The sequence below is a fragment of the Oncorhynchus masou genome, chromosome 23 (assembly GCF_036934945.1).
Source record: "Oncorhynchus masou masou isolate Uvic2021 chromosome 23, UVic_Omas_1.1, whole genome shotgun sequence".
NCBI lineage: Eukaryota > Metazoa > Chordata > Actinopteri > Salmoniformes > Salmonidae > Oncorhynchus > Oncorhynchus masou.
The window spans coordinates 10,467,348-10,484,222 of record NC_088234.1 but is presented as its reverse complement, the minus strand read 5'-3'; the positions used below and the strand labels follow the sequence as shown (position 1 = coordinate 10,484,222).

Sequence of the window (16,875 nt, the reverse complement as noted above, 5' to 3'; positions counted from 1 at the left end):
TTAGAATGATAATAACAATAGTAATAATGATAATAATAATAATAATGATGATAATAATAATAAATAATAATGATAATAACAATAATAATAATGATAATAATAATAATGATGATAATAATAATACATAATAATGACAATAATAATAATGATGATAATAATAATACATAATAATGATAATAACAATAATAATAATGATAATAATAATAATGATAATAATAATAATGATAGTAATAATGATTATATTAATAATTATAATATTAATAATAATTATAATGATAATAACAATTGTAATAATAATAATAATAATAATAATGATGATAATAATAATAAATAATAATGATAATAACAATAATAATAATAACAATAATAATAATAATAACAATAATAATAATGATAATGACAATAATAATAATAATAACAATAATAATAATAATAATAACAATAATAATAACAATAATAATAATAATAACAATAATAATAATAATAACAATAATAATAATGATAATGATAATGACAATAATAATAATAATAATAATAATAATAATAATAATAACAATAATAATAATGATAATAATAATAATCATCATCATCATCATTATCATCATCATCATCATAATCACAATCATAATAATCCCTGGAGTGTAGTAGAATATATATATAAAGCCCTGCCCAGCCGGCCCATGTGTTTCACGTGCACAGTGTTTCACGTGCACAGTGTTTCACGTGCACGCTAGGTAGGAGCCTGGAACAAACATCACTGAGTTCCCGGGAGGTTCCCGCTCATGAATAGCCCATTATTATTTCTGCTATTAATAACTTTAGAATAACCTCCCGGAATAACTTGCAAATGTTCTCCTCTCAGGAGAGAGAGTGCCGACCGGTGGTGAAAACACACTAAAACACAGAATTCTGGGAATATGTCAGAGGAGGAAGAACCCTGACGGAGGAAGAATGTGGGACCTGGCAAGACAGATGTCGCAACACTTTGGGAATAATTATGTTAATGACCAATATAATTGAAAGCCATTCTTAAAGTAAACACAGTAGTCCTCTCAGGATGGTTGTGTGTGCGCGCCAGGATGATTGTCCCTTCCCTGAAAATGTCCCTCAGAGTCAGAACCTGGAACCCTTGGGAATGGTTCCGGAATTATGGAAAGAGAGTTCCCAGACCGTATAGAACAAACACTATTATTTTCTATTCCAGGACTAACAATGGATCCAAGATTCGTTTTTTTTCCCAGGAATGTTAAAGGAGCCCAGATTAGGTCTGGAATGATTGAAGAAGTTAATACAGAAAGGAATTAGGAAAAAATTGCTATTTTTCGATGTAGGGTTTTTGAAATTAGCTTTTTAGACTAAATCTGTGCCTGGGAAACTGGCCTATACTGGATTTAGAGATATACTGTACTTAGAATGTGATCTGTTTAACTAGAGTTGTGAAACAAACACTAAGTAATACATTAACAAAAATCATTTAAAAATCTGTCAACTGAGGAAGAGAGAGATATCTGGCCACTGATCTGGCTACAGAAGAAGAGTGAGATGTCTGGCTACTGAAGAAGATAAAGATATCTGTCTCATGAAGAACAGCGAGATATCTGGCTACTGAAGAAGAGAGCGACATCTGGCTATTGAAGAAGAACAGGATATCTGGCTACTGAAGAAGAGCAATAAATCTGCCTACTGATCTGGCTACTGAAGAAGAGCAGGATATCTGGCTACTGAAGAAGAGCAGGATATCTGGCTACTGAAGAAGAAATATATCTGCTACTGCGGAAGAGAGATATCTGGCTACTGAGGAAGAGAGATATCTGGCTACTGAGGAAGAGAGATATCTGGCTACTGAAGAAGAAATATATCTGCTACTGAGGAAGAGAGATATCTGGCTACTGAGGAAGAGAGATATCTGGCTACTGAGGAAGAGAGATATCTGGCTACTGAGGAAGAGAGATATCTGGCTACTGAGGAAGAGAGATATCTGGCTACTGAGGAAGAGAGATATCTGTGGATGTATATATTAGAGGTCGACCGAGTAATCGGCATGGCTGATTAATTAGGGCCGATTAATTAGGGCCGATTAATTATGGCCGATTAATTAGGGCTGATTAATTAGGGCCGATTAATTAGGGACGATTTCAAGTTTTCATAACAATTGGTAATCAGCATTTTTGGACACTGATTATGGCTGATTACATTGCGATCCACGAGGAGACTGCGTGGCGGGGTGACCACCTGTTACGCGAGTGCAACAAGGAGCCAAGGTAAGTTGCTAGCTAGCATTAAACGTATCTTATAAAAAACAATCAATCTTCACATAATCACTAGTTAACTACACATGGTTGATGATACTAGTAGGTTAACTAGCTTGTCCTGCGTTGCATATACAGTTGTATGAAAAGGTTTGGGCACCCCTCTTAGGCTGCATAATAATTAACTCTGTCGTCACAGAAAATGATCACAATGACATGCCATTCATTTCCTAATAAAAGCTGAGTACTGGGGTTTTGTCCAGACAAAGATTTTTAGTGTAGCGATATTAAGTTGTACGTAATTAAATCAGATGTGAAAAATAGGCTATGCAAAAATGTGGGCACCCTTGTCATTCTGCTGATTTGAATATCTGTAACTAAGCACTGATTAATTGGAACACACAATTGGTTTGGTGAGCTCATTAAGCCTTGAACTTCATAGATACGTGCATCCAATCATGAGAAAAGGTATTTAAGGTGGCCAATTGCAAGTTGTTGTTCTCTTTGAATCTCCTCTGAAGAGTGGCAACATGGGGGCCTCAAAACAACTCTCAAATGACCTGAAAACAAAGATTGTTCAACATTATGGTTTAGAGGAAGGCTATAAAAAGCTATAGCTGAGATTTAAGCTGTCAGTGTCCACCGTGAGGAACATAGTGAGGAAATGGAAGACCACAGGCACAGTTCTTGTTAAGGCCAGAAGTGGCAGGCCAAGTAAAATATCAGAGAGGCGAAGGATGGTGAGAACGGTCAAAAACAGCCCACAGACCACCTCCAAAGACCTACAACATCATCTTGCTGCAGATGGTGTCACTGTGCATCGTTCAACAATTCAGCGCACTTTGCACAAGGAGAAGCTGTATGGGAGAGTGATCCAGAAGAAGTCTTTTCTACACACACGCCACAAACAGAGTCACTTGAGGTATGCAAACGCACATTTGGACAAGCCAGCTTCATTTTGGAATAAGGTGCTGTGGACTGATGAAACAAAGATTGAGTTATTTGGTCATAACAAGGGACGTTATGCATGGCGGCAAAAGAACACAGCGTTCCAAGAAAAACACTTGCTACCCACAGTAACATTTGGTGGGGGTTCCATCATGCTGTGGGGCTGTGTGGCCAGTGCCGGTACTGGGAATCTACCCACAGTAACATTTGGTGGGGGTTCCATCATGCTGTGGGGCTGTGTGGCCAGTGCCGGTACTGAGAATTAACCCACAGTAACATTTGGTGGGGGTTCCATCATGCTGTGGGGCTGCGTGGCCAGTGCCGGTACTGGGAATCTACCCACAGTAACATTTGGTGGGAGTTCCATCATGCTGTGGGGCTGTGTGGCCAGTGCCGGTACTGGGAATCTACCCACAGTAACATTTGGTGGGGGTTCCATCATGCTGTGGGGCTGCGTGGCCAGTGTCGGTACTGGGAATCTACCCACAGTAACATTTGGTGGGGGTTCCATCATGCTGTGGGGCTGTGTGGCCAGTGCCGATTCTGGGAATCTACCCACAGTAACATTTGGTGGGGGTTCCATCATGCAGTGGGGCTGTGTGGCCAGTGCCGGTACTGGGAATCTTGTTAAAGTTGAGGGTCGCATGGATTCCTCTCAATATCAGCAGATTCTTGGGAATAATGTTGAAGAATCAGTCACAAAGTTGAAGTTACGCCGGGGCTGGATATTTCAACAAGACAACGACCCAAAACACTGTTCAAAATCTACCCGGGCATTTATGCAGAGGAACAAGTATAATGTTCTGGAACGGCCATCCCAGTCCCCAGACCTGAATATGGTTGAGCATCTGTGGGATGATTTGAAGCGGGCTGTCCATGCTCGGCAACCATCAAACCTAACTGAACTGGAGATGTTTTGTAAGGAGGAATGGTCCAAAATACCTTCATCCAGAATCCAGACACTCATTAGAGGCTATGGGAAGCATCTAGAGGCTGTTATTTTAGCAAAAGGAGGCTCTACTAAATATTGATGTGATTTTTCTATTGGGGTGCCCAAATTTATGCACCTGTCTAATTTTGTTTTGATGCATATTGCACATTTTCTGTTAATCCAATAAACCTCATTTCACTACTGAAATATTACTGTGTCCATCAGTTATTTGATAGATCAAAATTAAATTGCTGATCCAAACACCCAAATTACTGGAAATCATTCATGGAAATCATGGGAGTTGTCAGGGGTGCCCAAACTTTTCATACGACTCTAATCAATGCGGTCCCTGTTAATTTATCATCGAATCACAGCCTACTTCAACTTCGCCAAATGGGTGATGATTTAACAAAGCCGCATTCGCGGAAAGAGCACAATCGTTGCACGAATGTACCCAACCATAAACATATTTTGCCTATCAAAAAATCAATACACAGAAGTATATTTTTTAAAACATAGATATTTAGTTAAAAGAAATTCATGTCAGCAGGCAATATTAACTAGGGAAATTGTGTCACTTCTCTTGCGTTCAGTGCAAGCAGAGTCAGGGTATATGCAACAGTTTGGGACGCCTGGCTCGTTGCGAACTAATTTTCCAGAATTTTACGTAATTATGACATAACATTGAAGGTTGTGCAATGTAACAGCAATATTAAGACTGAGACTTAGCCACCCGTTTGATAAAATACGGAACGGTTCCGTATTTCAATGAAAGAATAAGTAAACGACCAAAGGCTCATATTTCTGTGATAATTATACTATAATTGCGTCTATGATTTGATATTTGATAGAGCAGTCTGACTGAGCGGTGGTAGGCAGCAGCAGCCTCGTAAGCATTCATTCAAACAGCACTACTGCATTTGCCAGCAGCTCTTAGCAATGCGTGAAGCACAGCTCTGTTTATGACTTCAAGCCTATCAACTCCTGAGATTAGGCTGGCAATACTAAAGTGCCTATTAGAACATCCAATAGTCAAAGGTACATGAAATACAAATGGTATAGAGAGAAATAGTCGACGCGTCATAATTACTATAATAACTACAAACTATAACTTCTTAACTGGGAATATTGAACCACCAGCTTTCATATGTTCTCATGTTCGGAGCAAGTAACTTAAACATTAACTTTTTTACATGGCACATATTGCACTTTTACTTTCTTCTCCAACACTGTGTTTTTGCATTATTTAAACCAAATTGAGAATGTTTCATAATTTATTTGAGACAAAATTATTTTTATTTATGTATAATATTAGGTTAAAATAAAAGTTTTCATTCAGTATTGGTTGTAACTGTCATTATTACAAATATATATTTATCATAATTGGTGTGATTAAATGTGAAACATACGTACAGTAAGTGAAAGAGTGAGTTATTAAGTACACTAAATTAATGTACTAAAATCACTTTGTGATTCACTGACCTGTTGTTACAGTAAGACAGAGGAACACTGCCCTGTTGTTACAGTAAGACAGAGGAACACTGACCTGTTGTTACAGTAAGACAGAGGAACACTGACCTAGTCCTGTTGTTACAGTAAGACAGACGAACACTGACCTGTTGTTACAGTAAGACAGATGAACACTGACCTGTTGTTACAGTAAGACAGAGGAACACTGACCTAGTCCTGTTGTTACAGTAAGACAGAGGAACACTGACCTAGTCCTGTTGTTACAGTAAGACAGAGGAACACTGACCTAGTCCTGTTGTTACAGTAAGACAGAGGAACACTGACCTGTTGTTACAGTAAGACAGAGGAACACTGACCTAGTCCTGTTGTTACAGTAAGACAGAGGAACACTGACCTGTTGTTACAGTAAGACAGAGGAACACTGACCTGTTGTTACAGTAAGACAGAGGAACACTGACCTAGTCCTGTTGTTACAGTAAGACAGCGGGACACTGACCTGTTGTTACAATAAGACAGAGGAACACTGACCTAGTCCTGTTGTTACAGTAAGACAGAGGAACACTGACCTGTTGTTACAGTAAGACAGAGGAACACTGACCTAGTCCTGTTGTTACAGTAAGACAGAGGTACACTGACCTGTTGTTACAGTAAGACAGAGGAACACTGACCTAGTCCTGTTGTTACAGTAAGACAGAGGAACACTGACCTAGTCCTGTTGTTACAGTAAGACAGAGGAACACTGACCTGTTGTTACAGTAAGACAGAGGAACACTGACCTAGTCCTGTTGTTACAGTAAGACAGAGGTACACTGACCTAGTCCTGTTGTTACAGTAAGACAGAGGAACACTGACTTGTTGTTACAGTAAGACAGAGGAACACTGACCTGTTGTTACAGTAAGACAGAGGAACACTGACCTGTTGTTACAGTAAGACAGAGGAACACTGACCTGTTGTTACAGTAAGACAGAGGAACACTGACCTAGTCCTGTTGTTACAGTAAGACAGAGGAACACTGACCTGTTGTTACAGTAAGACAGAGGAACACTAACCTAGTCCTGTTGTTACAGTAAGACAGAGGAACACTGACCTAGTCCTGTTGTTACAGTAAGACAGAGGGACACTGACCTGTTGTTACAGTAAGACAGAGGAACACTGACCTGTTGTTACAGTAAGACAGAGGAACACTGACCTGTTGTTACAGTAAGACAGAGGAACACTGACCTAGTCCTGTTGTTACAGTAAGACAGAGGAACACTGACCTGTTGTTACAATAAGACAGAGGAACACTGACCTAGTCCTGTTGTTACAGTAAGACAGAGGTACACTGACCTGTTGTTACAGTAAGACAGAGGAACACTGACCTGTTGTTACAGTAAGACAGAGGAACACTGACCTAGTCCTGTTGTTACAGTAAGACAGAGGTACACTGACCTGTTGTTACAGTAAGACAGAGGTACACTGACCTGTTGTTACAGTAAGACAGAGGAACACTGACCTAGTCCTGTTGTTACAGTAAGACAGAGGTACACTGACCTGTTGTTACAGTAAGACAGAGGAACACTGACCTAGTCCTGTTGTTACAGTAAGACAGAGGAACACTGACCTGTTGTTACAGTAAGACAGATGAACACTGACCTAGTCCTGTTGTTACAGTAAGACAGAGGTACACTGACCTAGTCCTGTTGTTACAGTAAGACAGAGGTACACTGACTTGTTGTTACAGTAAGACAGAGGAACACTGACCTGTTGTTACAGTAAGGCAGAGGAACACTGACCTAGTCCTGTTGTTACAGTAAGACAGAGGAACACTGACCTGTTGTTACAGTAAGACAGAGGAACACTGACCTGTTGTTACAGTAAGACAGAGGAACACTGACCTAGTCCTGTTGTTACAGTAAGACAGAGGAACACTGACCTGTTGTTACAGTAAGACAGAGGAACACTGACCTGTTGTTACAGTAAGACAGAGGAACACTGACCTAGTCCTGTTGTTACAGTAAGACAGAGGAACACTGACCTAGTCCTGTTGTTACAGTAAGACAGAGGAACACTGACCTGTTGTTACAGTAAGACAGAGGAACACTGACCTGTTGTTACAGTAAGACAGAGGAACACTGACCTAGTCCTGTTGTTACAGTAAGACAGAGGAACACTGACCTAGTCCTGTTGTTACAGTAAGACAGAGGAACACTGACCTGTTGTTACAGTAAGACAGAGGAACACTGACCTAGTCCTGTTGTTACAGTAAGACAGAGGTACACTGACCTGTTGTTACAGTAAGACAGAGGAACACTGACCTAGTCCTGTTGTTACAGTAAGACAGAGGAACACTGACCTAGTCCTGTTGTTACAGTAAGACAGAGGTACACTGACCTGTTGTTACAGTAAGACAGAGGAACACTGACCTGTTGTTACAGTAAGACAGAGGAACACTGACCTAGTCCTGTTGTTACAGTAAGACAGAGGAACACTGACCTAGTCCTGTTGTTACAGTAAGACAGAGGGACACTGACCTGTTGTTACAGTAAGACAGAGGAACACTGACCTGTTGTTACAGTAAGACAGAGGAACACTGACCTAGTGCTGTTGTTACAGTAAGACAGAGGAACACTGACCTGTTGTTACAGTAAGACAGAGGAACACTGACCTAGTCCTGTTGTTACAGTAAGACAGAGGAACACTGACCTGTTGTTACAGTAAGACAGAGGAACACTGACCTGTTGTTACAGTAAGACAGAGGAACACTGACCTGTTGTTACAGTAAGACAGAGGAACACTGACCTGTTGTTACAGTAAGACAGAGGAACACTGACCTGTTGTTACAGTAAGACAGAGGAACACTGACCTAGTCCTGTTGTTACAGTAAGACAGAGGAACACTGACCTAGTCCTGTTGTTACAGTAAGACAGAGGTACACTGACCTGTTGTTACAGTAAGACAGAGGAACACTGACCTGTTGTTACAGTAAGACAGAGGAACACTGACCTGTTGTTACAGTAAGACAGAGGTACACTGACCTGTTGTTACAGTAAGACAGATGAACACTGACCTGTTGTTACAGTAAGACAGATGAACACTGACCTAGTCCCCCCCCCCCCGATGAACAAACCGCAGTTAACGTGATTAGCGACCGCAAACCAGTCAGTGACGGACACAGTCAGACATTCAGGAAAGCAAATCAACCTCACAAGACAAACCTGTCCTTAGTTCTATTTATAAGCACAGTGAGCATCCCAATGACTCCCTAATCCCTAGGGGGAGAGAGAGAGAGGAAGCATATGGCTTTGGTCAAAAGTAGTGCACTATATAGGGAATGATTGCCATTTCGGACATACAATTAGTCTACAGTAGCTGAATGCTTCACTGTGACCCAAATATAACAAGATCACGTGTAGCCAGGCAACCATCCATCTAGAAATATAATGGATAGAAACCAGAGGTAGGAGGAGGGAATACTGCACATCCAGATACAATGTCTAACTGTGTAACAGGGAAACAGCTGATGTTGAACACAGACTACCACTGTGTAACAGGGAAACAGCTGATGTTGAACACAGACTACCACTGTGTAAGAGGGAAACAGCTGATGTTGAACACAGACTACCACTGTGTAAGAGGGAAACAGCTGATGTTGAACACAGACTACCACGGTGTAACAGGGAAACAGCTGATGTTGAACACAGACTACCACTGTCTAACAGGGAAACAGCTGATGTTGAACACAGACTACCACTGTGTAACAGGGAAACAGCTGATGTTGAACACAGACTACCACTGTGTAACAGGGAAACAGCTGATGTTGAACACAGACTACCACTGTGTAACAGGGAAACAGCTGATGTTGAACACAGACTACCACTGTGTAACAGGGAAACAGCTGATGTTGAACACAGACTACCACTGTCTAACAGGGAAACAGCTGATGTTGAACACAGACTACCACTGTGTAACAGGGAAACAGCTGATGTTGAACACAGACTACCACGGTGTAACAGGGAAACAGCTGATGTTGAACACAGACTACCACTGTGTAAGAGGGAAACAGCTGACTGATACTAGACACCCTACACAGAGGGGAGTAAAGTAGTACACAGTACACAGAGGGGAATAAAGTAGAATTTAGTACACAGTACACAGAGGTGAGTAAAGTAGGATTTAGTACACAGTACACAGAGGGGAGTAAAGTAGTACAGAGTACACAGAGGGGAGTAAAGTAGTACAGAGTACACAGAGGGGAGTAAAGTAGGATTTAGTACACAGTACACAAAGGGGAGTAAAGTAGATTTGTGTACGCAGTACACAGAGGGGAGTAAAGTAGGATTTAGTACACAGTACACATAGGGGAGTAAAGTAGCTTTGTGTACACAGTACGCAGAGGGGAGTAAAGTAGGGTTTAGTACACAGTACACAGAGGGGAGTAAAGTAGGATTTAGTACACAGTACACAGAGGGGAGTATAGTAGGATTTAGTACACAGAAGGGAGTATAGTAGGATTTAGTATACACGTGGGAGTAAAGTATGATTTAGTACACATAGGGAAGTAAAGTAGAATTTAGTACACAGTACACAGAGGGGAACATAGTAGGATTTAGTACACAGTACACAGAGGGGAGTATAGTAGGATTTAGTACACACAGGGGAGTAAAGTAGAATTTTGGAAACACAGGGGAGTAAAGTAGGATTTAGTACACAGAGGGGAGTAAAGTAGGATTTAGTACACAGAGGGGAGTAAAGTAGGATTTCGTACACAGAGGGGAGACCGATAGAAGACAGACTGGAGAAGAGCTAAAGGAGATGAATAGAGGAAACATACAATCCTTTCTGACTGTTCTAGAGTCTGTCCATAACTTACCAGAGTGGCTCCACACAGAGGATGTCTCTAGACATACCTGATTCTAGAACAGTGTCTGTTGGGTCTGGGTCAACTATTAATTCATCCATAGACTGGTCTGAGAGCCGCCCTTATAAGACGCCCAAGTATCTCCCATCCGACACAGCACACAAAAATGGGCTTAGCCCAAACAGGGTGATCCGACTACTGTACTGTTTCTCCACAAAGTCTTCAACATAACCCTTCCACTGCAATGTTGAAAAGAAGCCAGGAACACAGATGATAAAAAATGTTGAGATAAGTTCCTCTAAGAAGTTGTCAACCCTCTTCTCACCTTTTCTCATCTCCCAGTTCGCTGGCCTCATTAAGAGAGCTATGTTCTGTTCCTAGGAGTAGTTCTGTTCCTAGGAGTAGTTCTGTTCCTAAGAGTAGTTCTGTTCCTATGAGTAGTTATGTTCCTAGGAGTAGTTCTGTTCATAGGAGTAGTTATGTTCCTATGAGTAGTTCTGTTCCTATGAGTAGTCCTCCAGTAGCAGAATCAGACTGTGTTCAAAGTCCACTCTGTCCCTCTCTCTCTGTGTCATCCATCTCAACTGACCTAGACACCAATTGAGGAAAAACCAACTGACAAACCTCAGCCTCCATCCCTCCCTTCCTCACCGTCCCTCCCTCTCTCTCTCTCTCTCTCTCCCCTTCTCACCCTCCCTTGCTTCTGTCATTGGTCTGTCTGCCTCCACCCCATCTTCCCTCCCCCTCTCTAGGCAGGATACTGTTGGGGGGACAGAGAGAGAGAGCGAGAGAGAGAGAGGGGAAGCTATGTTCGGAGCAGATAAAGATTGGGACGCTTTTAAAATAATACCCAGAGTTCCACACTGTTATTGTTCCACACAGAGAAATATGCAGAGGTACTTCCTGTCTAGGAACGAGAGAGGGGAGGGAGGGAGGGAGGGAGAGAGAGAGAGGGAAGGGTAGAGAGAAGGGGGAAGAGAGAGAAAGAAACAGGGAGTGATAGAGAGAGGGGGTGAGACTCGTGAGAGAGAGAAATGGGAGGGATGGCAGGAGGGACAGACACCAGTTTTGGAACTGTAGAAACAAGAGAACAAGAGAGAGAGAGAAGGAAGAAATTAGTGTTATTGTAGAGTCCAGCCAGGTTAGTGTTATCTTACCCTTTACTGAGTAGTGACAGAACAACACAGAGATGGGAGATCCTCAGCAGGGTATAGGGAGGAGGAGAGACAGGAGGAGAGGAGAGAGAGGAGGAGATGAGGAGAGGTCCTTGGCAGGGTATAGGGAGGAGGAGAGAGAGGAGAGAGAGAGGAGGAGAGGAGGAGAGAGAGGTCCTCAGCAGGGTATAGGGAGGAGAGAGAGTAGGAGAGAGAGGTCCTCATCAGGGTATAGGGAGGGGGAGAGAGAGGAGGAGAGAGAGGAGAGAGAAGAGGAGATGAGGAGATGTCCTCAGCAGGGTATAGGGAGGAAAGAGAGAGAGGAGGAGAAGAGGAGAGAGAGGTCCTCAGCAGGGTATAGTGAGGATGAGAGAGAGGTCTTCAGCAGGGTATAAGGAGGAGAGAGAGGAGAGATCCTCAGCAGGGTATAGGGAGGAGAGAGAGGAGGAGAGAGAGGTCCTCAGCGGAGTATAGAAGGGAGGAGAGAGAGGGGGAGAGGTCCTCAGCAGGGTATAGGGAGGAGGAGAGAGAGGAGGTGAGGTCCTCAGCAGGGTATAGGGAGGAGGAGAGAGAGAAGGAGAGAGAGGAGAAGTTATCAACAGAGTATAGGGAGGAGGAGAGAGGAGGAGAGAGAGGAGGAGAAGTTATCAACAGAGTATAGGGAGGAGGAGAGAGAGAAGGAGAGAGAGGAGGAGAAGTTATCAACAGAGTATAGGGAGGAGGAGAGAGGAGAGAGAGGTATTGGGTATCTGGCAACATTACTGTTTTTAATTTTTAATTACAATTTTCTTTTTCCCGCACTCAACTTCCCCCCCCCCCCCCGGACTCTTTATCTGGACATGGTTCTACAGGACCTCCACCAGCCGAAGCTAAGTAGTAACATTAACATGATGCCTTCTAATTGCAGTCGCTGTACTCATAATATACAGGAGAACGATCGCCTTACTGCGAGGATAGCTGTACTACAAGGCCCGCTTCAGACGCAATCGTTAGCCAAGGGTACCTTCAGTGTAGGAAAGGATGAAACAGCCTCTGTGCCACCAGTAAGTACAGATAGTAGTATAAATCCCCTGGCACAGTCCCTGCAACAGAACAACTTCTCACAGCTTCTGGAGGCACGGTCCCCACAACAGAACAACTTCTCACAGCTTCTGGAGGCACGGTCCCTGCAACAGAACAACTTCTCACAGCTTCTGGAGGCACGGTCCCCACAACAGAACAACTTTCTCATGTCTTCTGGAGGCACGGTCCCCACAACAGAACAACTTCTCACAGCTTCTGGAGGCACGGTCCCCACAACAGAACAACTTCTCACAGCTTCTGGAGGCACGGTCCCTGCAACAGAACAACTTTCTCATGTCTTCTGGAGGCACGGTCCCTGCAACAGAACAACTTTCTCATGTCTTCTGGAGGCACGGTCCCTGCAACAGAACAACTTTCTCATGTCTTCTGGAGGCACGGCCCCCACAGCCAGACAACTTTCTCATGTCTTCTGGAGGGAAATGCTGTAGGAACGCTCAACCGGTGTCGCTCATTCAGCCGACAGAAACTTTCAACCTGTTTTCCCCATTAAGCAACGAGTCGGAGTCTGAGGCTGAGCCTTCTCTGGTCTCTCCTCCACCCGTTACGGGATCTGAGACACTGAAGCCTCCCATTAGCTCTTACAAATTGAAAACTCTAGTCATTGGCGACTCCATTAACTGCAGTATTAGACTTAAAACGAATCATCCAGCGATCATACACTGTTTACCAGGGGGCAGGGCTACCGACGTTAAGGCTAATCTGAAGATGTTGCTGGCTAAGGCTAAAACTGGCGAGAGTATAGGGATATTGTTATCCACGTCAGCACCAACGATGTAAGGTCACCAAGCGCAACATAGCTTCAGTGTGTAAATCAGCTAGAAAGATGTGTCGGCATCGAGTAATTGTCTCTGGCCCCTCCCAGTTAGGGGGAGTGATGAGCTCTACAGCAGAGTCTCACAACTCAATCGCTGGTTGAAAACTGTTTTCTGCCCCTCCCAAAAGATAGAATTTGTAGATAATTGGCCCTCTTTCTGGGACTCACCCACAAACAGGACCAAGGCTGACCTGCTGAGGAGTGACGGACTCCATCCTAGCTGGAGGGGTGCTCTCATCTTATCTACCAACGTAGACAGGGCTCGTACTCCTCTAGCTCCACAATGAGATAGGGTGCAGGCCAGGCAGCAGGCTGTTAGCCAGCATGCCAGCTTAGTGGAGTCTGCCACTAGCACAGTCAGTGTAGTCAGCTCAGCTATCCCCATTGAGACTGTGTCTGTGCCTCGATCTAGGTTGGGCAAAACTAAACATGGCGGTGTTCGCATTAGCAATCTCACTGGAATAAAGACCTCCTCCATTCCTGTCATTATTGAAAGAGATCGTGACATTTCACATTACAAAATAGGACGACTTAATGTTAGATCCCTCACTTCCAAGGCAGTTATAGTCAATGAACTAATCACTGTTCATAATCTTGATGTGATTGGCCTGACTGACACATGGCTTAAGCCTGATGAATTTACTGTGTTAAATGAGGCCCCCGTGCATCTCGCAATGGCGGAGGTGTTGCTAACATATACGATAGCAAATTACCCCCCCCCCCTCTAAAAGAAAATGACCACGTTTTTGTCTTTTGAGCTTCTCGTCATGAAATCTATGCAGCCTACTAAATCACTTTTTACAGCTACTGTTTACAGGCCTCCTGGGCCATATACAGCGTTCCTCACTGAGTTCCCTGAATTCCTGTCGGACCTTGTAGTCATGGCAGATAATATTCACATTTTTGGTGACTTTAATATTCACATGGAAAAGTCCACAGACCCACACCAAAAGGCTTTCGGAGCCATCATCGACTCAGTGGGTTTTGTCCAACATGTCTCTGGACCTACTCATTGCCACAGTCATACTCTGGACCCAGTTTTGTAAACATTCTAAATGTTTTTCCTCATAATCCTGGACTATCGGACCACCATTTTATTGCGTTCGCAATCGCAACAAATAATCTGCTCAGACCCCAACCAAGGATTATCAAAAGTCTATCAATTCTAAGACAATCCAGAGATTCCTAGATGCCCTTCCAGACTCCCTCCACCTACCCAAGGACGTCAGAGGACAAAAATCTGTTAACCACCTGAGGGACTCAATGTAACCTTGTGTAAAACCCTGCAGTCGCACCCCTGAAAACAAATAACATTTGTCATAAGTGTAATATTTGTGTTGTGGAGAAATGACCAGGCAGGAGACGGGAGTACAGTTAGTTTTCGTTTAGTCAAAACCCCTCGTGCTCTACAGATCCCGGCACCCCAGTGCACATGTGCATTTCCTATTAGGTGTAGTAACGTAACACTGCCGTAATGCATTACTGCTTAGTAACAGCACAGTAACTAATATAAACAGATGTAGATCCCAGATACTACAATAAGAAACTAGCTCCCTGGTATACAGAAAATACCTGAAGACCTGAAGCAAGCTTCCAGAAAATTGGAACGGAAATGGAGCCACACCTAACTGGAAGTCTTCCGACTAGCTTGGAAAGACAGTACCGTGCCGTACCGAAGAGCCCTCACTGCTGCTACACCAAACTGGAAGTCTTCAGATTAGCTTGGAAAGACAGTACCGTGCCGTATCGAAGAGCCCTCACTGCTGCTACACCAAACTGGAAGTCTTCAGATTAGCTTGGAAAGACAGTACCGGGCAGTATCGAAGAGCCCTCACTGCTGCTACACCAAACTGGAAGTCTTCCGACTAGCTTGGAAAGACAGTACCGTGCAGTATCTAAGAGCCCTCACTGCTGCTACACCAAACTGGAAGTCTTCCGACTAGCTTGGAAAGACAGTATCGGGCAGTATCGAAGAGCCCTCACTGCTGCTACACCAAACTGGAAGTCTTCCGACTAGCTTGGAAAGACAGTACCGGGCAGTATCGAAGAGCCCTCACTGCTGCTGCACCAAACTGGAAGTCTTCCGACTAGCTTGGAAAGACAGTACCGTGCAGTATCTAAGAGCCCTCACTGCTGCTACACCAAACTGGAAGTCTTCAGATTAGCTTGGAAAGACAGTACCGTGCAGTATCGAAGAGCCCTCACTGCTGCTACACCAAACTGGAAGTCTTCCGACTAGCTTGGAAAGACAGTACCGTGCCTTATCGAAGAGCCCTCACTGCTGCTACACCTAACTGGAAGTCTTCCGACTAGCTTGGAAAGACAGTACCGTGCAGTATCGAAGAGCCCTCACTGCTGCTACACCAAACTGGAAGTCTTCCGACTAGCTTGGAAAGACAGTACCGTGCAGTATCGAAGAGCCCTCACTGCTGCTCGATCATCCTATTTTACCAACTTAATTGAGGAAAATAAGAACAATCCAAAATGTATTTTTGATACTGTCGCAAAGCTAACTAAAAAGCAGCATTCCCCAAGAGAGGATGGCTTTCACTTCAGCAGTGATACATTCATGAACTTCTTTGAGGAAAAGATCATGATCATTAGAAAGCAAATTACGGGCTCCTCTTTAAATCTGCTTATTTCAGCAGTTGTCCTGAGTCTGCACAACACTGCCAGGACCTAGGATCAAGGGGGACACTCAAGTTTTTTAATACTATATCTCTACTATATCTCTACCTCTTGGTGATGTCATTCGTAAACATAATGTTAACTTTCACTGCTATGCGGACGACACACAGCTGTACATTTCGATGAAACCTGGTGAAGCCCCTGAATTGCCCTCCCTGGAAACCTGTGTTTCAGACATAAGGAAGTGGATGGCTGCAAATGTTTTACTTTTAAACTCCGACAAAACAAAGTTGCTAGTTCTAGGTCCCAAGAAACAAAGAGATTTTCTGTTGGATCTGACAATTAATCTTGGTGGTTGTACAGTCACCTCAAATAAAACTGTGACTCTTATCTCTCTTTTGACGAACATATCAAGACTGTTTCAAGGACAGCGTTTTTCCATATACGTACCATTGCAAAAATCTGAAACTTTTTATCCAAAAATGATGCAGAAAAATGTATCCATGCTTTTTTTGTTACTTCTAGGTTAGACTACTGCAATGCTCTACTTTCCGGCTACCCGGATAAAGCACTAAATAAACTTCAGTTAGTGCTAAATACGGCTGCTAGAATCTTGACTAGAACAAAAAAATGTGATCATATTACTCCAGTGTTTGCCTCTCTACATTGGCTTCCTGTTAAGGCAAGGGCTGATTTCAAGGTTTTACTGCTAACCTACAAAGCATTACATGGGCTTGCTCCTACCCATCTTTCTGAT

The 16,875-nt window shown here is 43.1% G+C and overlaps 1 protein-coding gene across 1 annotated transcript in view; it reads right to left on the bottom strand.

The window, feature by feature from the left end:
• Positions 1 to 16,875, bottom strand: part of LOC135510292 (protein Shroom4-like) — a 104,073-nt gene that overhangs the window by 24,004 nt on the left and 63,194 nt on the right.